Source organism: Passer domesticus, chromosome 1, assembly GCF_036417665.1.
Source record: "Passer domesticus isolate bPasDom1 chromosome 1, bPasDom1.hap1, whole genome shotgun sequence".
Lineage (NCBI taxonomy): Eukaryota > Metazoa > Chordata > Aves > Passeriformes > Passeridae > Passer > Passer domesticus.
Window position 1 is genome coordinate 104133984 of NC_087474.1, and position 22220 is coordinate 104156203.

Sequence of the window (22220 nt, forward strand, 5' to 3'; positions counted from 1 at the left end):
CCCACCTAGCTTCACTCTTCCTCTCTACCTACTCAACAAGTAGAAAATGGGGTGGAAAAGCTCAAGGGGTGACATAAATAACAGGAAAAGTGCTTGTTGATTAATGTTACTTGGGAAAGATTAATTTATTTCCAATTAAGAATAGAATAGGATAATGAGAAATGAAGACAAAAACAAAAACACCTTCCTTTCATCCCTCCTTCCTGCCAGCATCAACTTCACTCCTTCACTCCTTACTCCAAACTGCCTCCCCCACAGTAGTGCAGGGTGATAGGAAATGGGGGTTATAGTTAATCCATAGCAGCTCCTCTCTTCTGCTCTTTCCTCCTCATGCTGTTCGCCTGCTTCAACAGGGGTCTTTCCACTGGCTGCATTTTCCTTCAGGGCATGTACCTCCGCTCCAGTGTGGTACCCTCCCCAGTGAGAATATCTGCTTCATCATGGTCCTCTCTGGGGGTTGCAGAGAAATCTCTGTGCCTGGAGCATCTCTCTCCCTCCCTCCCTCTTCTCTCACCTTGGTATTTGCAGGACTGTTTCTCACACATTTTTCTCACTTCTGTCTCTTAACTGCTTGCAGCATTATTTACTCTTTCTTAAACACATATTCTCAGAGGCACCACACCTATGGCTGAGGTGTTCAGCTGTGTCCTGGACGTGGGTGGATTGGAACAGATTGTGTTCCTCGTGGGAGGCCGCCCTTGGCAGCCCTCCCCAGCCAAGCCAGTGCTTGGGCACCTGTACCCAGTACAAAGGCTTAGGGATAAACTACAGCATTTAAGATGAAGGAAGAAATGGAGAAAAGACTCAAGGAGGAGAGGGCATCTATGGAGTTAACCAAGAGTTTGAGGTTTCATGGCTGAAAGGGGGAGCAGCAGGCAATAAGGCAGCGCATTTGTGTCCAGCAGGGCACCAGACAGGTTGTGCTGTAGCCAGACCTCTGGTAGAGTTTGCTAAAGGAGAAAGGAGTGGCCAACAAATGAAAACATTTTTTAGGCAGAATAATGAAAAACAAACTTATTATCTAATTTTCTCTGAGGGATTTTTCTCCCAAAAGAAATATCAGAACCAGCTTAGGAGGAAAATAAAGTAAGAGCAAGTATAAATTAAATTAAATCAAAACTTCACAATTTCCAGTGGCATCCTATCCTTGCAGAAATTTACTAGTTAATTTTATAGTTTCACCATGAGATACTTAAGCGTTTTACCTGAAAACACATAAATTAATTTATGTGCCCACTTGCATCCCATGCTAAGCCACTGTCTGACCCAAGATAATGTTATTGACATCTTCACTTTCCAGCAATTTAGTTTCTTCCTAGACAACAATGATAAATCAATTAATTGTCTAGTGATTTAGTTTTAGAATGGTTAAGAGCTGCAGGAAGCCAAATGTGCCTGTGATAAGTAGGAAAAGTCATTCTTGGGATGAAAAGTCTACTGGGATTGTTAGTGAGTAGCTTTGACAGTAACCAAAATACAGCAAGGAATGAATGATGTTCACTGGTGCCCACTACAGTGAACCATCTAAGATATCATTATTTTAGCTATGAAATTTGCCCTGTTTTAAATGTGATAGGACATCTTACTGGATCCAAGTTAAGGCACAGTACTCTGCTAAATCTAGGTCAAAATGAGGATTGGAAGGCACTTGCCATAGCAAATGTGTTTGTGCCATGTTCCTCTCTGCCTCCAGCTCTGCAAAAGGTGTCGGGTGTCCCCGTGCAGCTGCCTCTGCTCAGAGCTGATCAAGCAGACAGAGGAAATACATTAGAAAACAATTGTCTGTATGTGGGGAAATGTTAACTCTTATGTCTTTCCAAAGTGTTGTAAGTGCCCATTAGTGAGGAAGTCAAGGAGTCGGTTTTTCACTGCAGTTGTTGTGTAGCAGACTTTGTAATGTGATCCACCCCTCATTTTCTCCTAAGTCCCTATCAGATCTGAAGTTCATGTGCTTGGGAATGTTATCAGGAAAAGATATAGGAGACAACATCTGCAAAAACAGTGACTCATTTGGCTGTCCTGAGTCTTCATATTCTCTAGATACAGGATTTCAGAATCTGCACATTTTACAATTGTAATGGTGACTGTTTTTATAGGAGTTTCATTCTATTTCTATTATACATTAAAATATTAATTTTCAGCTGTTTGTTATGGTCTTTGATAGGATGTAAATTTGTTTAGGCTACTAGGAATGTGACAGAATGAATCAGACAGATTTTGGAAGAAAATTGCCCATCTGGCTTTGCATGGCACTCCCAAGGCACTGAGTGTGGATTCATTCGCATCACACAAAGCCTTGCCTTTGAGGCAAGGAAGCCACATGAGACACCTGAGGGAAATTCCAAAATTATCTTTGATGTCAGTGGGGTATGTAAGGGTTCATAAAGATCTTTTGGGGGATGGAAAGTGATTTTAAGTGTATCACCCATGACTTCTGACCTGACAAGACTCTTTGAAATGTTGTATGGAGGAGTTCAGACTGATTTCAAGAGATTGTCAGATCAGTAGTGGGTGGAAGTACACATGAAAAAGCATGCCATCCTCCAGTGTTAATGAAATTCCTCTGGTGTTTGTGGAAAATATGGATATTGGTGAATGGAAGAATCTGATCATTATTTGTTATCTTGTTTTCTATTTCTGATGTCATTTTGATATAAATAGTACAACTTAGTAGGCCATCAGGAGAGGTATTATGTGTCTTTTTCCTTCTTATACATATTTAGATTATGTTCATTCCTTAAATACTGTGTCAGGCAGAGCCACTTGAAAGTAAGATTGATCCTTGCCATCTGTGACTACTGATCCTGGTCAAATACAGAAGAGAAAACAAACTGCAAGGAATGCTGGGAAGAGCTAGAGGAAAGGCAGTTTGAACAGCGTGATTGCTAGACTGCTGAGAGGAGAAGGGAGATGTCAATTTTGATGAAGAAGGAAGGGCTTCTAAAAACCCACTTTCTAAGCTGTGCAGAGTTTGCAGCAGCACAGAAGGTTACTGAGTGACTCAAACCAAGCCTGGAAGCAAGATACTCTTGCAAAGACATATGAGGCAATGGGTGAGTTGGGTATAAACCCTTTTATCCACATTGTGATTGCCCAAGTCACTTTTTTTTTTTTTTCTGTTAAAATTTGCTATCTTGATTTATAGTCTAATAAATCTGTGTTTTCAAAACTTGTTCCTTATAGGGAATGCTCTATATAAGATGATCTGGACACAAGAATTTCTGAGAGGTCTCACCAGCTTAGAGGTCCACTACAGGCTCTTAGGACAATTACTGTTTATGATTTTTCCCTCTGTGTATCTGAACTTTGACTGTGTTTTGTCTATGTAGCTTTCATATCCACTTCCTTATTTTCATTAATATGGCCGTGAAATTGTCCCTGATGATGTTACATATCAACTGTCAATTTCTTTGTCAGCATACAACCAGTTGATATCAGTTGATATCATGGACTACAATGAGATGTTTTCATCTACTTTTTTTCTAATGTAGCATTTGAAACTTAATAACTGATATTTATGGCAAGTTGCAAAAAAAAAAAAAAAAAATCCTAGTGCACCAGTATTTGTGTGTTTGCTGGCTCGTCTGGAAACTCAGGAAGACAGTGCTCTGCATACAACTACATTTACTTCCTTGTGATTAAGATGTTCCTTTATGAATAAATAAATAAATAAATAAATAAATAAATAATGTAAACTTTGAAGATCTGCAGTATTGGGCAAACCAGGCACAATTTTCCAAAAACCTGAATCTATGTGATCTCAGCCACAAGTGACAAGTGGATAGAGAATATAATATTTCATTATTATTCCTCTCCATGTATTTAGATAATTCTGAAACAAAAAATATTTATTTTAATTTACAGAACTAAATCTATCTGAAGGTACTTAATGAAAAGTTTGCATGAAGAAAAAATAGGCATAAAGATTAAATGTGAAATGTTATTTTTTGCCTTTTTTTTTACTATTTATTTCAAAGCAAAGCAATAAAATGCAAGTGCAAAAATTGCAATTACATCTAGATATAGGTTAGAAAGATTGCAGAGTTTTTTTGTTTTATATAAAAGTAACTGTAATTATCCAAAGGCCTTGATTTCCAAAAAGATAATAAAGTTTCAAACTCCAGAGATGCATTTTAGGCCAAATGCAAAAAATGTAGCACAAAATGTAAATATATTTATGTAATGTGCTCATAAATGATTCAGTGTTTAGACACCAGTCTAATTTTGTTTAAACTGTACCACTTTATTGTAGGCTACAAAATTTTGAAGTTTGAATTAAATTAATGGGCAATATAGATATAGTTTCTGGGTGAGTTCTGTTTTCTTAGTTTTGGTCTCTGTTATTTTTCATTGTGGGGAAAAGCTTAACTTCTGGGGGAGGAAAGAATAAAAAGGAAGAGAGAAAGATCTTCCTGAATAAATCTCTGTTCCTGAATTTCTCTCTATATGACAATCTATAATCATGATGATAATTCCCCACTTAAAGCAGATGTTCTAGCATATTTCTTTGGTCTTTTTCATATAGTTAGCACTTTTTGGAGGCAGGGAATATTAGCCTTTAGCAAGTTATACTTGAGATCTTGACAGACTGGATGGATGGGCTGAGGACAACCACATGAGGTTCAATAAGGTGAAGGTTTCTATCCTGCACTTGGGTCACAACCACCCCCTGCAGCACTACAGGCTGGGACAGGAATTACTGGAAAACTGCTCAGTGAAAAGGGACCTGAAGGTGTTGGTTGACAGCCTACTAAACATGATCCAGCAGTGTGCCCAGCTGGCCAGCAAGGCCAAAGGCATCATGGTCTGTGTCTGGAATAGTGTGGCCAGCAGGAGCAGGGCAGCGATGGTGCCTCAGTACTCTGCACCAGTGATGTCACACCCCAAGTACTGTGATAAATTCAGGACCCCTCACTTCAAAAAGAACATTGAGGTGTTGGAATGAGTACAGAGAAGGGCAACAAAGGTGGTGAAGGATCTAGAAAGCATGAATTAGGAGCCGCTGGGGGAGCTGCAAGTCTGAGAAATGAAACTTCTCAAAGCACTATCCAAATAGATGTGATAGTAATGAAAATAAATAATGAATATGTTAGTCCTATTGATGCAGTGGTTCTCTGTAGGTAAGTATGATCTGCCACTGTTTGCCTGTATACCAGTCTCAGGGCTACCCAATATTTTGGAGGGACGCATTTTGCAAATCTCCTCTATACAGAGGAAGCTAAATGCATAGATCCATGTCTTTCCTTGCGTAATAGAAAACTTCCACTTTTGGAAACAGATGTTTCCTCATATTTTGAATAGAAAAAATAGGCTTCAATGAAAAGATAATGAAAGGTTTCCCATCCCTAGAAAAAAATGGACCTCAATAAAAAGAAACAACTTCCAGGAACTCAACTCTCAAGTGAACAAGAAAGAAACTCAGTACAAAACCCTCAATCATTTCTAAAATAGGTGTTGTTTTTTGTTCAGTTTGTGTTACAGGAGTGGATTTCGGGGTCTGATGTTGAGTTTGGGGTCTGTTCTTGCCATAAAATAAAATCTTCTAGATTCTTACAATGGATTAAGATGTGAGTAAAATTAAGTGAACAATGTACAATCAAAAGAAAAATCCCAGTGAGATGCAGCATAAGTTACTAGATGCCACTGACTTTTTTTATGCTTAGAAGGGGGAAAAGAAACAACAAGAAAAAAATCTGATATAATGTTTGAGACAGTACAAACAGCCAGAGGAGTAGCCAACAGAAAAATCATAACACATGGTAGATCATAAATGGCTGATTGTGGATGACACGATCATCTCTATATGTGAGCCATCCTTAATGGCCATCTGGGTTAAAAGTTCTCGTACAGAGCTTTTTTTTTGACCTTCAGCATGGTAGCAAAATTCCCAAAATTATGCAACCTTCAAGGAAGAGCCAATTATAGAAGGTTTTCTGCAGCTGGGCTGTCAGAATATGGGCAATAAATTTTGAAGTGGGTAAGAACTTGGTAGCGAGAAGGGGCCCTGTGTGTGTGCTTCTCCAGTCATGCACAGCAGGAGAGTGAAGGTCAGCGTTGTTGGGGGATGATTCTATTAGCTAATGATATGTGAGTTTTTCTGCTTGATGTGGTCATATTCCCTTTATCTCTTTTCACAAATCCTGTCTGATTGACCATACTTGTCATTGGGAAGGAAGAACTGAATAATTTGTGAGCAACCAAACAAAGAGATACAGATATGTTTCTTTACTGGATCATAACTAATTTTGTGCATGATTTTCCAGCTAATAATTGAATCTAATAGAGGTCAGCCATAATTACTTTCATGCCTTAAAGAATGTACCAACATAAATATCTGGAGAGGATATACATGTTCTGGAAAAAAAAAAAAAAGAATGGTAGATTGGGGAGGAACATGTTTGAGAGTCTTGTTTTGTGCAAAGGAATACTGCTGGAATGAGAGCAAATGGGTGTAATAGACCTCAGGAACCACTGGAGTATTGAGGTTGTAACCCCCAGTAAAAGTTCTGCAAAATATAGTGAATTCTAACTAAATTTTAGATAAAAGAGAATACATTTTTAAAAGTAAAACAACAGTGCCATTAGCTCCTAGTTATTAATAGAAAACACCTGAAGTGTCCCTTAGTCTTACATGTTGAAACTTGATTTATTTATATTTTGTCTATTCAATTGGTTTTCTATTTGGTTGAGTCCTTGGCAGATTGCTTCTGTTGAAATATCTTGACCATTTTCAGTTTTATTAGCTAATTAAAACTTTTTTCAAATTAATTCCTATAATTCTCTTCAAAAATATATGGCATTATATGTTATATAAAAAAAATATTCAGTGTTTGGTGATCCATTGGATATTCTTGTTGCTGTTTTCTTCAACATAAAGAAATGCCTGTTCCCGTAATCCTGCTAATTTTTAGTTTCTGTGTCCAAAGAGTCCATATTTTCTACATTTTTGAATACGACTTTTTTCCCTCAATGAAAGGAGATCATTCTGGACTTCGTTATAAAATATGTTATTGCACTGTAGAATAACATTCCTGCCTTCCTTTTCACTGTAAAGCTGTCTCATGCCTCAGAAGTGGTTCTCCAATATTTCTAAAAAGTATAGGGTCAGCTGTGGCTGTTTACAGAAAACTTTCTTATCTTTTCAAAAGCACTTATGTTTTCACTTTTTTTTTTTTAATGTGCAAAGTGTAGTTTCTTTAATTCCATTTATAATATTGATTTATTCATTTTAAGGGCTTGCTTGTTTATTGAAATCATCTCAAGAAAAGGCTATGCTGCTCAATAGTATTATTTTTTCTTAAAGTATTTGTTGGAGAGAACCTTTAAAATGCATTTAATGGTCAAGCATCTACCATCATGTGAAGGTTTCAATCTATTCAATATTCTTAATATCTTGACGTGCAACTGCAAAACAGGGGTTGAAGAGAATGTTCTGCTACAGCATTCATTACAGTCATGTTTTCTGTGTAATTAAGTCCCCATAATGGAACAGGAATATGCATATGAGATTTTACTTAAAATATAACAAGTATCATGAAGAAAATATTTTATTATTAAAAAATTAGCTATCCAATGGTTTGTTATTTCAAACTGTTAACATTTTATTTTTGTATTGCAATACTGTAAATGTTTCTGAATGAAAAGAGAAAATCTCAGCAAAGATTATGATTTCATCTGCAGGTTCTATCCATCTAGCTAGAGATGAAACCTTTTGTAAATTAGGTTGCTTGAAGTGCCTCCCTACTCCTGTCCCAGCTTGAGCTCCCTGTGTGCTCAGAACTGTATGGAGTATTTCACTGGTGATTCCACAAGAGCTTCATGCATGGCTGTGCTTCTTCCCTATTCCTACTCTGAATATTGTTTTTGCTTTCTTTCCTTTTTCTCTCCCTCTGAGCTGACCAAAGGAAAAGTTCTTTGTGATTTCAGTCATTCTGAACCAAATGACAATAGCTTTGTAGTTCTCTTTTGTAGATCTGTTTTCCTGAATTCAGTCTTGAAGTCTTTTAAGAATGCCTCTGACAGTATGAAACTTTTCATAAGGGAAAGTTTTTATTCTTTTATGCTACTGTTGCTCATTGTGCTCCCAGCATTTTAATTAGTTTGATTATTACTTTTCCTGTTTTTCCCCACAATGAAATCTGTGGGAGCAAAAAATAATTGGAAGAATGATAAACCTGAAAAGGAACTGAAACTGAGGCAGAGATCTTTTACTTGTTTTTCACTGTAGATTCTTAAATCTGATAGCAGCTTCAGACATTAGCATCTGACTAGACTGAATACTTCTGACATTTAAAGACATCATAAATATCCATTTAACATTATAGGCCATAAAGATTTGAACAATTCCTAAGTAAATTCTCTGTGTGTCAAAACTGAGTGTGGTGGCTTCACTCATTTGCTCACGATTATTCTAAAATATAATTTCCATTTCAACTTCAGACGTAGAGATACATATTACTTACCATGAGAAAAGTTTGAAAACAATTTATTGGAAGAGGAAGGACATCTACCATTGAAGAGACTGTGAAATGAGTTGAACATTGTGACCTTGCGTAAGGTCTGATAGTTCAGAAATAGCTGGGATAGCTGGAAAGCCTGTGGTCTGGAAGCCTTTAGCAGTTGTGTTAGACTGTGTTTTCTTTAATTTCTTGCAGCATGCAGTTAGCGTTTTATTTTTGAATGAGCAGTGTGTAAACATTTGCATGTCACTGTTAATGAACCTTGTCATATAACTGTCTAAAATCCCATTGCACTTCTGCCATTTAAAATAAAAGCTCCTTTCATTATTAAAAGAGGAGTTTCTGAAAGAGCTATAAAAAGAAGATAAATTGCAGATTAGCAATGCCAGTTTGGGAAAGATATGCTTTATTACCATAAATACCAAAAGAAATAAACATTTTGCACAGTCTTTAATTAACACAATTGCTTTTCAATGTTGGTAGTCAGAATCAATTATGGTGGTTTTAAAGCGCTTTTTTTCTGCCGCGGGTGTAGTATGAAGTTTAGAAACTGAGCATTGGTATGTTGACCTTAGTTTTCCTCAGGGCAAAATAAAACATTATTCTGACTCAGATTCTTTCCATCTTCATGCCAGAATGACACAGATATTAATGTTTTAGTTTTGCTTTTCTTTGCTCATTTTCTTCTTTGCCTAATTTAGTGTGCAAATTTGCATTATTTAAGTTTGTGCTGCTTTCAGCTACAATGTCTTAGTGTTAAGTTTATAATCATTGTTAATTTTTAGTGTTTTGGATAAGACAGTAATTAATGTCCTTCCTTTTCCAATAAATTAGAGAAGAGACATAGGAAATTAAGTTGTCCATACAACTCGTAGTAATTAGGGGTCTTATTAGACTGCATTCCAGTGACCACTTAGTACTTTCTGAAGACAGAAAAGTAAAGCATATGGAAGAGAGTTCTTCAAGCCACTCTAAATTATGGAGCCCTTAATGTGCTTCTTATGCTCATTCTCCATAGTATTCAGCCTATAAACTCCCATTGAAAATGGAGGGAGAGGTATTATAAGCTAAAAGTTCTAGTTTCTTGCTTTCTACACCTTTAAAAATTGTACACAAGAAGATAATGAGAGCAAAACTACTTCAGCCTTCTCCAATGTACAGCTTTATCCTTTATTATATATCTATTTTGTAAATACTGCATTGAAGGGTTCAGGCATGAAAGATGCAAGGTGTCACCTATATCATAATATTTCTTCTGAAGGTATCAAATCAATTCTTATCTGCAAAGTGTGACGAGTAAGCCAACAAAATCTGACAACATTACAAAGATGTGTTAGAGGTATTCATTGATGTCAGTCTCTTGGGTTTTCTCAGTATCTTAGTCTTGAAGTTAGGGATACTTATTTTGTCCACTCTATATTGCTCATGTAAACTCTACAGTGGTAGATATATAATTCATCAGTTAAGGAGTATGAACTCTCTGCTGTGGTTATTTATAGAATTGACTCTCCATTTTTGATAAGCATTTTAAATTAATAATGCAAAAATATATTGATTTTATTTATGTGTTTCATTTAATATACAGGAATATTTGTTGGGGCATTTATGGAACAATAAAAATAACTCAATGAGAGAGATGATAAATTTAAAATTTTCACTGAAGAGTATTTGGGATGGTTGTGGTTTTAAATTATTTTTGTATATTTTGAACTTCAAAGCAGGGTTACATACACATACTTGGGAGAGCTTTAAAGTCTTATACCAAGTAAACTCATTCATTTTTTTCTGCTAGTGAGTTAGAATACCACAGACAAATTAGACCTTACATTATGAGATACAACAGAACACAACAGATGCTGTTGTCAGTTTTTTCGAAATTTATAAATCCTGTGGCTGTTTTGTTTAAATATTGATTATAGGAATCAAGTCTTTCTGAAGAAAACCAGGTTTATTCTAAGTCACAGAGCAGCTAGACATTACTCCATATTAAAAAAAACCCAAAACCCCACAACACATTATTAGGTGATTATAAACAAGATTGTTGTTCTGCCCCCATTGGTCATGTGGTCTACAAGAACATCTATGAGCCAAAATGCTCTGTCAGCTTTTTTGGCTTGTGTGATACATACTCATGTAGTGACCCATTTTCCATTGAACCTCAGGGCTGATATATTGTAAGAGTTAGTGCAGCATTCTGTGTACTGAGCATGGAGCAAATTCTAAGTTGTGTTGCTGTTTTAATTATGCTTTTGAAAATATGCAAGCTTTATGATGAGTCTTTATTTTGCAAGAAATTACTGAGCAAATAAAATAGCTCTACAGTGAGTGCGTTCAAGATAATAATTAATTTGGTGCATTTCTGCTGTCGCTGAATGATTTTTATTTCCTTATGACCTCCCTTACTCCTTTACAAGACATTCAGCTTGAGTCTGAAGAAGGTCTAAATGCAATTGCTAATACTTTTTATGAACTAATCTCAAACTAAGTGTAAAACTCATATATTAAACTAAGAACCCTGCAGAAAAAAAATATAAAAGGTAGCTCAAATGATCATTTATAATAATTTATTTTCATCAGTACTTACTTATTATGCATTGTGACATTAATTTACAGAGAGTACTAATGACTACTAGTTACCCATAATGGTGTTCTGTCCAAATTCTACAACAAACTAAAGCTAGTTGCACCTTTTTATTTTTTTAACTCTTTAGAAATTATTTTGGCTTTTACCCCTTTCATCAATGTAAATTCAGCCAATAAAGGACAGAAAAAGGGACTAAAAACGTTTTAGCTTCAAATGGTAGTGAGGTTTCACTGGGCTGCTCTACCTTTTCCTTCCTCACAATAGACCTTATGTTGCATTTCCTGTGCATGAGCTGAGATACTTCCATTCTTAACTGTGAATCTGGGGAGACTTTAGTACAAGTAAAACTAAAGGTGAATTTATTTTAACATTTGAAACATATAAATACCTCTTTTTAGTCAGGCTTTTAGCGGGGGTTTGTGTGCATGGAGGAAAGAGTTTTTAATTTTTATGTTGTGCCTTCTCAAACAAATTTTATAATGTGCTTAGATGAGCCAGAAAATGCACTTCAAGCATTACTAACCTGATTCTTAGAATGATATAGCCAAAGACTTTCTGGTAATCAATAAGGTTCCTCTAGAAGGATTCACTTTAAGTATCTTGCTGATTTCTTTAGATTTGTAATGTAAAAATCTATTTCTAATTTCCTTTGTTGTTGCTAAATTAGATGCTTTGAAAGGCATTTTAATCTTGCAGTGACTAAATACATTATACATCAATGTATGTAGAATGCCTAGCAAGGGGAAGACTTTCAGTATCTTATTTTTAAACAGTGTAAATGAAAGAATTTTGATACTTCTGATACTTATGAGGGAATCGAATTAAATATTTCTATTTCCAAGTGCACTGATTCTACATGTTTGGGTCTATATCGGCTCTGTTGATGTTACAGGTTAGACAACATTATCCCATCATAAGTGTTGGAAATAACAAGCCTAAATTCATCCTTTCTTATTAATATTGAAGTAATAACACTAGATGTTTTGTTTCATTTATGTTACATTGCCTACAGACATTTTAACTCCAGCAGGAGATTCTTGAGACAATTATAGGGCGGAGAGAAGTTAAGGCAGCATCTCTGAGATGTAGGTATTTGTCATGTGTTCTAGCACTCACTGTAATGTGAACTGTGTACTTTTTCAGAAATTAGGTCTATCATTGTGCTGGTTTTGGCTGGGATAGAGTTAATTTTCTTCACAGTGGCTCATATGGGTTTGTGATTTGTTTATGATTGTGCTGAACATAGTGATAATATGAAAGTTTTTGTTATTGCTGAGGTCTTACACAGAACCAAATAATTTTCTGCTTTTTGTACTGCCATGCTGGTGATGAGGGTAAGGATGCATAGGAATTTGGGATGACACAGAGCCAGGACAGGTGTCCCCAAATGACCAAATTCCTTACCCTGTGGCATCACACTCAGTATATAAAGTGGGTGAAAGAAGGAGGAAGCAAGAGACACTTGGAGTGGTGGTGTTTTTTTCCCAAGTCATCATTACATGTGATGGGGCCCTGCTCTTCCTGCGATGGCTGAACAGCTTCCTGCCCATGGGAAGAAATGAGTTAGTTCCTTATTTTCCTTTGCTTGTGTGCGCAGCTTTTGGCTTTTTCTTTCCCTGTTAAACCGTCTTTATCTCAACACATGATTTTTCTGTCTTTTGCCCTTCTCATTCTCTCCCCAGACCCGCTGATGAGGAGTGAGCAAGTGGGGTGGCCTGGACAACTAACAATGATAAATAGCAGGCCTTCTTTTTTTATATATTTTTTAAAATTTTTTTTCCACCCTACAGCTTGTTTTCAATATTCCAAATGTTGAACTACCAAGACAGAAAATTATGTGTTAATTACTGTCGCCAATTCTGCCTGCTATGGTTCTTGGACTTTGTTTGCTACTTTATATGTGCTCTGTCTTTTCAGACATCTACAAATCTTGATTTATTTTGGTTGCACAGTCTCCAATAAACAATGTATTTTTTTAAAGGAATCAGGCTCTCATCTTGATCTTTCTTATTTTATCTATCCTACTTTGTTGTTTTGTCTGCTTGCTTGTTTGCTTGTTTAATCAGTTTTGTTATGTTTTTATCAGTGCTAAGGTAATCAATTCAATAGAAACCCATGATATTGAGCTAAAGGCTATACAGTATATAATGTCATTCTTAATGTTATGTTTCAGCTTATCTGGTCTTTTCCTGACCTTCCTCCAAGGTAAGAACAAATCTAACAGCAAAACCCTTGATCAAGCCTTACATAAAAATATTTTCCCCTTCCCACTGTAGCTTTCAGGCCAGTCATGGTTTTCAGAATGAATTTTATCTAACAATTAAATTAATTTTTTCATAATTATTGGTCTGCCTCTGAGACAATACCGAAAGCCTCAAGTAGGTTTAGAAAAAATGAAGAGCTTTAATTGTCAATAATCATGCAGGAGAGTGAAGTGCTAAGATACTTATTTGTCAATTTTCACCTTTTTCAGACAGATGTGGAAACATTTCTAATATGCCTTTCATCTGGGGAAAGTACTGACTGGCTGTCTTTCTCTAGTGGCTGCAATATTTATTGACAGCTTAATTAATTATATTTCAGGATAGCTACAAAAGTCCATTACAAACAGAAGAAATAAAAATTCCAACCTGGGATTTCCCTGTGATTTTCTCAAACAAAACACTGTCAGATAAAATGTACACTATTTTCAGATAGACAGGAAACTTACTAATTTAATTGGAAGGAAAAAGAAAAACCTGAGTTGCACTTTTCAGGACCCTTCAGGCTCAATGCATGTTCATAATAATATGCCCTACCTTGCTTTTTGATTTAGAGTGCAAGATGGTAGGGTTTGCCTGATACACCTTCCTTTCACTGGAGACAGAAAATGCTAAATTGGTCTCAGAAATAATGACTTTCATAGAAAAAGAATAATTTCTAGGATAGCAATGCTAAGAGCAGTTGAGGACAGAGAAAAGTTTGAGCTGAACTTTTTCACATTATGGTCATTATTGGTAACACAAAGCTCTAACAAGATAGTGAGCTTTTCACTCCATTAATGTTCAGAGGTTTCTTTTTTATGGTAAAAATGAAAAAAGAAAGTAAAGTAAAAAGCAGCTGCATATACTGTTTTGGTCAAAGGAAACAATTTAGAACTAGTTCCTGGTCATGTGCAGTTTCCAGTTAATGAAGCTCTGGCTAGGCACCAAAAAGAAAGGACAAGTGGGAAAACACAGAACAAATTTCCCAAGGACAATTGTGTTTGGCCAACATGATTGTCTTCTGCTGAAGGGATTACTGGCACACTACAAGAGGAGAGCTCTGAATGCTGACTTTGATATCTTCAAGGCTTTTGACATGTTCTTCCTTAGTCTACTTCTGGGCAAATTGAGGAGATGTGGATGAAATACATAAATAAGAAGCTTGATGGAAAATTGTCAGAAGCCCTGGGCTGAAAAAGTTGGGATCGAAGCTACTAAGTCCATGTGGAAATTGGTTGCAAGAGGCATTTTTCACTGTGCTACAAAGCCAAACTGAGGATAGTGTTCAATACTTTGGAGTGCAGAGTTGCTGCTCAGAGTGATATCAAACGAAGAAGTGGGCAGACAATAATTTCAAGAACTTGAACAAAAGGAGATGAAAAATCCTACACCTGAAAAATGTATAGGAAAAATCCAACACCTATCCATACCACCACACAGACTGGGGTATAGAGCAGCTTTGCAGAAAAAGATCTTGGGCATCCAGGTGGCCCACAAGCTAAACTTGAGTCAGCAGAATGTCCTTGTGGAGACATATTTTCTAGGTGCATTCTGGGTTGTATTAGCAAAAATTTAACCAGCAGTAAATTTTCTAAATAACTAGAAGTAATTATTCTCCTCTAGCCAATGCTTATGAGACTGCGTCTGGAGCCCTCTGCCCAGTTTGTGGCTCCGTAGAGGAAGAAAGACAATGTTGGACATTTTTGGAGAGGACCCATGAGGCCTGAGGGGGCTCAAGGCAGAGCAGCAAAAGAAATTCAAGAAAAGGCTGACAGATCTGGTTTTGTTCATTCCTAAAAAGAGAAGACTAAGGGGAGATCTAGTTGCTGTCTTCAAATATATCCTAATAAAAGATATAGACTTATCCTAGAAGGGCTCAGTGACAAGTTGAGAAGCAAGACACACAATCTGTAACATGTAAAATTCCAATTATATATTAGGAAAATGGTTTAATGTGACACAGTACAGTACAGATGATTAGTTGCCTGATCTAAATTTTCCCTGCTGTGAGAAGAAAGTTGAACCTAATAACCTCCAGAGGTCACTCCAACCTAAATTATTCAGTGACTGCATGCTAAAGCATATTTTCTTTCCCTTCTGTACGACTACTTAAATAATATTCAGAATCATTAAGATAGTCTTTTGTTAGATGATAACATCTGGGTATTTATTAGTACAGGTTTGTTTATTTAGGCAGAAGATGCAGACAGAGTATACAATTTCTTTGAACTCATCAGGGACAAATACCAAAAGGGTCAGCTCCATAATTTAGATTTTCTTTTCTATCCATCTCTGATAAAAAAATCTCCATCTTCCTTGTGGTTACCATGCTACAACTCCTCTTCATCCTGTTTCTCTAGGTGTTTTTAATATTCAGCACATTCCAGCTGATGTGCCACTCTTGCTATCCCAACCCCTTCCAAAGAAACCAAAAGCTAGTTTGAGCTGACCCTTGATCCAGGTTTCATGTGCTGTGAACAGTGACCTGTCTTATATCACATAATCCTTAAAAGTGCTTTTGGTTGCTCAAGGATTTTCTTGTCTGTTTGGAATGCTAGTATTTTTATTTGTTTATTTGTTGAGGAGCTGGGTCTGGGGTTTTTTAAATTATTTTTTTAGGCAAAAAGAAAGTCAAGTGATATTCACAACACAACTTTCTATCTAAAAAACAGAACCCTTTTCAAGAATGGGTGCATGAGAAATCATCATAATTTAGATGAAACTTCAAACCTTGACATTTCATAACTGCATGATTTCCTTATGGAAAAATTGACATTCTCACTGAAAGATGTGAAAATAATAAGAGCCCTTCAGACTGGGAGTTGACTTACCATTGTGTCAAAATTATTTCACAACATGGAAATTTCACTGTGGATGTGTTTGCTTATTGTGATAAGCATATTTTAAAACATAAATTCCTATTTATTCCAGACATAACATCAACAAGTTCTGTCGAAATCTGTAATGCTCAAAAATGAAAGATATGATTGTGTAAACTCATCAACAACCTCTATAACAATACAATAGAAATATAGCTCTGTACTTCAGTAAGAAGTTTGTTGTGTTTGTTAGTTTAGATTTTTTTTCTGGCATCATCTGAGTTTTGAAATGCCACCGCCTTTCAGAATTTAGTGACACAAAAAGCCCACTAAGGAAACATTCAGGTGTTTCTTTCTTACTTTAAGATATAAACAATCTCTTTGTAGACAGAATGTTTGTAAAGCCACCATAAAATAAGGAACAGCTAGATTAATCTTATGGTTTTCTTACTTTTTACTAGTATACTTATGTATACTCTGAAAATAAAAAAAAAAAAAAAATTAAAAAACCAAACAGGTGAACTGAAACAATTTTGGCTACATTGTTCTTTGCTTTCTGGAATATTTCTCCAAATATGAAAATTATTGAGAAGGTAATGTACTTTAATAGACATAATTTATTGAGCATTTTTAAATATCACTAGTGTATTTCTCCTTTTTTATTTGGTTCATTGCTCTCTGTTTGTACTTGAATGTCTAATTCATATTCTGCAATAAAATTGTATTATGTAAGAATCTCCTAGTTGGACTGTCATGGTTGGAAAACCTACTGCATCTCAAACACTTTTATGACATGTACATACACTTCTTGTTAGCTACTCTTGTGCTCCAGCGCCCTGTGGCTCCTCTAGTTAGAATTATTAGCACTAAAATCTACCTTGGTTTTTTGTCTCTTTTACTTGAATGACAATTCCTTTTCTGACTTAAAATGAACTGCATCCTGACATAAAGATGAGGTGTGAGAGAAAATTTCTCAGGTGAATTTTTCCTTTTCAGGAACAATAGCTTCCTCAAAATTTAATCACTTGGTGGCATACAGAGTGGTAGGTATATTGCAAAGTTATTGCAGAAGAGAAATTGGGGTTGGAGAAAGATTTTCTGGTTCTACATTCCACATTGTTTTGAAGAAATACATCATTGCTGATTGTTGGGGGTTTTTTACATTATATCTGAACATTACTCATAGACTGAATATTTTTAGATATGTGTGTTTCTATAGGCAAGGTATATAGGTTTTATGTGCTCAGGTTTTTTGTGTTTTTTTTTTTTTTTTTTTTTTTTTGTTTTTTTTTTTTTTTTTTGTTTGTTTTGTTTTTTTTTTTTTGTTTTTTCTTGGTTGGTTTTGGTTTTTTTCCTTTTGCAATAGAAAGAGTATCATTCAGTTATGACAAGATTTGCATTTGGTCAAGAACATGATTCATTTTTTTTAAGTATCCCAGGAGCATGTTACAGATAGATTCTTAGTATATATGTGGAAATAATATTTCTCTACTGATACAAACTTTTGAAACAGAATAGTTCATCTTCAACCTTGATATTGTGAGTATAAAGTTTGACTTTGGTGGAGTCAGAATTTCATTCCCAGAGGTAAAATATTGAAGAACTTTCTCAATATCGCCTCAAAATGCTTTTTCAGAACAGTATTTAGGCAGAAATATTTTAGTTATGCAAATTTCAAAACATTAAAGAAAAAGTCCTAGGTCATCCCCTTGCACTTTCACAGGGGAGAAAACTGCTTTCAGGCATGATATCTGTGTTCTGCTTGTTATAGTCTAACAGAGCAGAAGTTTTGCACATGAAAATAAGGCACAGGTGGTTATAGGATTATTTTCACATGCTTCTTGAGGCATAAAATATTCCCTGGTTTCATATTATAAATTTCCTTTGATATTACTTGTGGATATTTATGAAGAGCAGAAATAGAAATATATCCAGAAACACTGAAATAAATACAGAATGATATTTCTTGGTACAACTGTCTTCATTGTTAAGCTAAAAAACATAAGCAGTGACATTTTTAAAAGTATTAAGCTCTTAGGAAGTACTAAACTCCAAAGACAGGGTATTCAGTCTACAATGGATTTTGTTTTCATCTGAAATCTTCTGTGCAGTTTTGGTCACCACACCATAAAAACAACATTAAGCTACTAAAGAGCATCCAAAGGAGGGCCACAAGAATGGAGAAGGGCCTTGAGGGGAAGCTGTGTGAGAAGTGGCTGAAGTCACTTGGTCTGTTCAGCCTGGAGGAGACTGAGGACAGACCTCAGTGCAGTCTTCAGCATCCTCACGAGGGGAAGAGGAGGGGCAGGCACTCATCTCTTCTCTCTGGTGACCAATGGCAGCACCAGAGTGAATGGCCTGAAGCTGTGTAAGGAGCGGTTTAGCCTGGATATGAGGAAAAAAGTTTCTGCCTTGTTGATAGTTAGCGATTGGAGCAGGCAGTGGTCACAGCAGCAAGTCTGACAGAAGGGTTTGGACAATGCTCTCAGGCACACAGTGTGATTCTTAGATTGTTGGGTTATCCTGTGCTGGGCCAGGAGTTGGACTTTGAAGATCCTTGTGGTTCCCTTCCAAATCAGGATATTTTGTGAAATCATATGTTTTTACTCAAAGTGACACTGCAGTGACACTTTGAGTGTCTTATATCAGCTAGGTTCATCTATATTGCCATTTTAGATGGAAGAGCTGTGCTTAGGCTGTTTGAAAGCTGTGTGTTTTTGAAATGTTTTGGTTCTGGGAGTAGAGAAGTTTAGAAGACCAAAGCTCCATTTCTTTGAAATGAATCTATTCTGGATTATGCTTTCTAGGAACACATTGAATGCCATCCAACAGCTACCGGGAAATCAAGCCACAGCCACTGATAACAAACCTACTGTAGGTACTCGGATAAGGATTTATATACATATATATGTTTCCTTTACCAGTACATCAGTTTTACAAGTGTTAGTCTAGCTTCTGAGTCTTCTGTGGTATGTGAAGGGACAATAAATCAAATCTGATGAGTGTAAAGTATTGCAAATAACTCTGTGTGATGCCTACTTAAGTACATTCATTTCTTCCTATGGAACGATGGCTTTTTCCTTCTTACCCCTACTTATTGCCATAATATAAGACACTCTTAATGGTGATCGTGGGGTACAGAAGACTAAATTTTAAAAAAATTGAAAAAAATAACATAAAAATTATGGCTTAAAATTGACAGTAGGATTTTATGTAATACCTTTTCTTCCACAAAAAATGCAGAAATAATTTTATTCTTTCATTTATATATCAGATTCCCAGATGCCTGCTTCAAGGGCAGGTTTTTTTGTTTTTTTGTTTTTTTTTAAAATATTAATTCATGATATACCTGCTATATGTGCGTACTTTGAGATGAAAAAAGAAAAATCCTAATTCCCAATAGCAACACAAATTTCTTTATTCACATAGAGCTTGGAAATAACTTTTCCAAACTAAGGTTATGTGTTTCCATATAGTGCTCAGCCTCTTTAGCAGTCAGGTACTCTACGATCATAAGAAGTGGATGGTCGTTTTGTGTGTGGAGCAGTGATATAGCCTGAAAACCAATGGGGCAGGAATACTTTTTCAAACATTTATGAGCTGTTTCATACCCTGGAGGGGTAGTATGTCTGCATAGACTCTATAAAAACAAACATTATGTGTTCTAAAACTAGTTAGCTGATTACCATGAAATGTCGAGGGAAAAAAGGTCGGAATGTAAGAAAAAAATTGACTTGTCCATGATCAGAAATAATACAGGTTTTTATATATTAAAAGAATTTTAGAAAGGGGCTGGAAGACTCTGAAAACAACTACATTTCTACATACAAATTAGCTTAATGCTTGTCATTGGGTTAGTTCCTTGTTATTTTTCCAACATATTAGCCTCAATATTTAGCTGTACTTATCATGTAAGTGAACTCAGATTATCTGGTTTTCACCATTTTTCCTTTAGCACAGCATTTTTTTGTGTAATAGTTCTTCTCCGAAAATTATCAAAATACTTATTACTTTCCTCACAAATGTAAGGTTTTCATGTATTGGGATGGGTGACAGAAACTGCGTGGTCAGTGTGTGAATGACAAATATTATCAAAATCAATGGATTTTTAAATGAGAATTTAATGTTAGTAAGTACTTCTCAAACTGGTTCTATCTGTCTCTGAGGGCTAGTTATTTGCTAGCTCTTTTTTTAGATGAAGAATTGTATATTATGAGGTGAATAAGAGCGCATAATTGGTGTCCATCATCTGGTAGGACTGGCCATCACTATAGGGTTAATTAACCTTATCTATCTTCCATGATGACAAGTTCTCAGGGTTTACCCTTTCTATTAATGTATCCTATCATATTTGAGTATCCCTTGTTCATTATACGCAGATATTGGCAGGGCTGTTTTGCCACCCATTTTCTAAGGTTTGGGGTTGGGTTTGAGTTTTCTGAGGATATTTTTGTTGATTTGTTCTTTGAAGTTTTTTTGAGGGCAGTAGAGTTTGTGTGGGGTTTTTGGTTAGTTTTGTTGTTTGCTTTAATCTTTGAGGTATTGCTAATAAGATATGTAATAGTTTATTACGATTTTTAATAACTGTTTATTACTTGTTCAAAAAGTTTTAGTAGGGACAATATTATTTATTATTACAATAAAATTTTATAGTAAATCAACATAATTGTGTTTGTTTTTTAAAATTTATTTTAAAGAAAAACAATTTTGTCATTTTCAAACTTTATTTTGCTATAAGTTACATTTTCCTGTGAAAAAATTATAGTTTATTCACAACTGTAATTTTAACTGGGAAAATTATATTAATTTCTGTAATATTCTTTTCTAAATTCAATGGTAGTTCAAGAGATTCACTTCTCACTCAGAGCTTGTTATTCACAGGTGATTACTCCTTTTAATATTTTCATAGGAAAATGTAAATATGCAAGTATTTTAAGCAGCTGAAAACACACTAAAAAGCATTTCTAACTTAATATAACTGTTAGTTCACCTAAATAGAATGGCCTACTTATCATCCTCTGTCCCCCTCACCTGGCTTCTCCTGGGATCCCAGGTGGGGAGAGGGCCTATTTTGAAGTTTTCAGAAGAATCTTTGAAAGCTCCTATTTTGGGATAAATTGCCTTTCGCTGAACCCTTTCTTTTCCATTGAAACACATCTGAAAAGGAAAATGCCTAAGGTTTGTTGGTTTTTTCTAAGCTCTTGATCCAGTGTGACAACATAAAATTCAAGCAGTATCAGAGATACTGAAATGACAGATAGCTTAGAAAGTTTGAGACACTTCAGAAACCAGCAGAAGCTGCAAAAGCTTCAGTGTTTTCAGTTATTTTACAGAGGAAAAGCAGCTGCAACTAGAGAAGACAACAAAATACTATTTTGTTCACAGTTGCATCTTACAGAATAAAAGTGCAGAGTATAAGAACAGGAAAGTCTTTTAGCACAATAAAATTGTTTATCTGCTAAATTTTGCCTTGAACAAGCCATTTGGGAAACAAGCCACTCCTCTGGGATGATAATGGGACTGCCAGTGAGAGTCGTAGAATGGATAGCATTGGAAGGGACCTTGAAGTTCATTTAGTTTCATTCCCTCATGATGAGCAGGGGTGCCAAACACTAGCTCAAGATGCTCAGTCCCCATCCAGGGGTGGATTGAGTGTTTCCAGGGATGGAATATCCAGATATTCTCTGGACAACTTGTTCCAGTGCCTACCCACCCTCAGAGCAAAGAATTTATTCCTACATATATTCTAAACCTACCTCCTTTCAGTTAAAAGTGGCTCTCCCTTGTCCTGTCACACTCTGCCCATGTACAAAGTTTCTCTCCCTCTTTTGTGAGCCCTCTTTAAGTACCAGAAGGCCACAAGGAGGTCTCCCCACAACCTTCTCTTCTCAAGACTGAACAACCCAAACTTATCTCAGCTTTTCTTTGTGGAACAGGTGCTCCAGCCCTTTGGTGATTTCTATGGCCTACTGTGAACGTGCTCCAACAGGTCCATGTCTTTCTTGTGCTGAGGACAACACAGAAAAAAATAAAAATTGGTGTCCAGAGGTGGACATGGTTATTCTTCTGGTGGTGGATAGTGCTAGGGCTGAGCAGAATCACCTCCCTCATTCTG

At 35.9% G+C, this 22220-nt stretch overlaps 1 long non-coding RNA gene across 1 annotated transcript in view; it reads left to right on the top strand.

Annotated features, from left to right (window-relative positions):
- Positions 1–22220, top strand: part of LOC135307807 (uncharacterized) — a 37515-nt gene continuing 15295 nt past the window's right edge. The window contains exon 1 of the long non-coding RNA XR_010368452.1: positions 1–3053. This is a non-coding gene — a long non-coding RNA (uncharacterized LOC135307807). The remainder of the gene's footprint in view (positions 3054–22220) is intronic.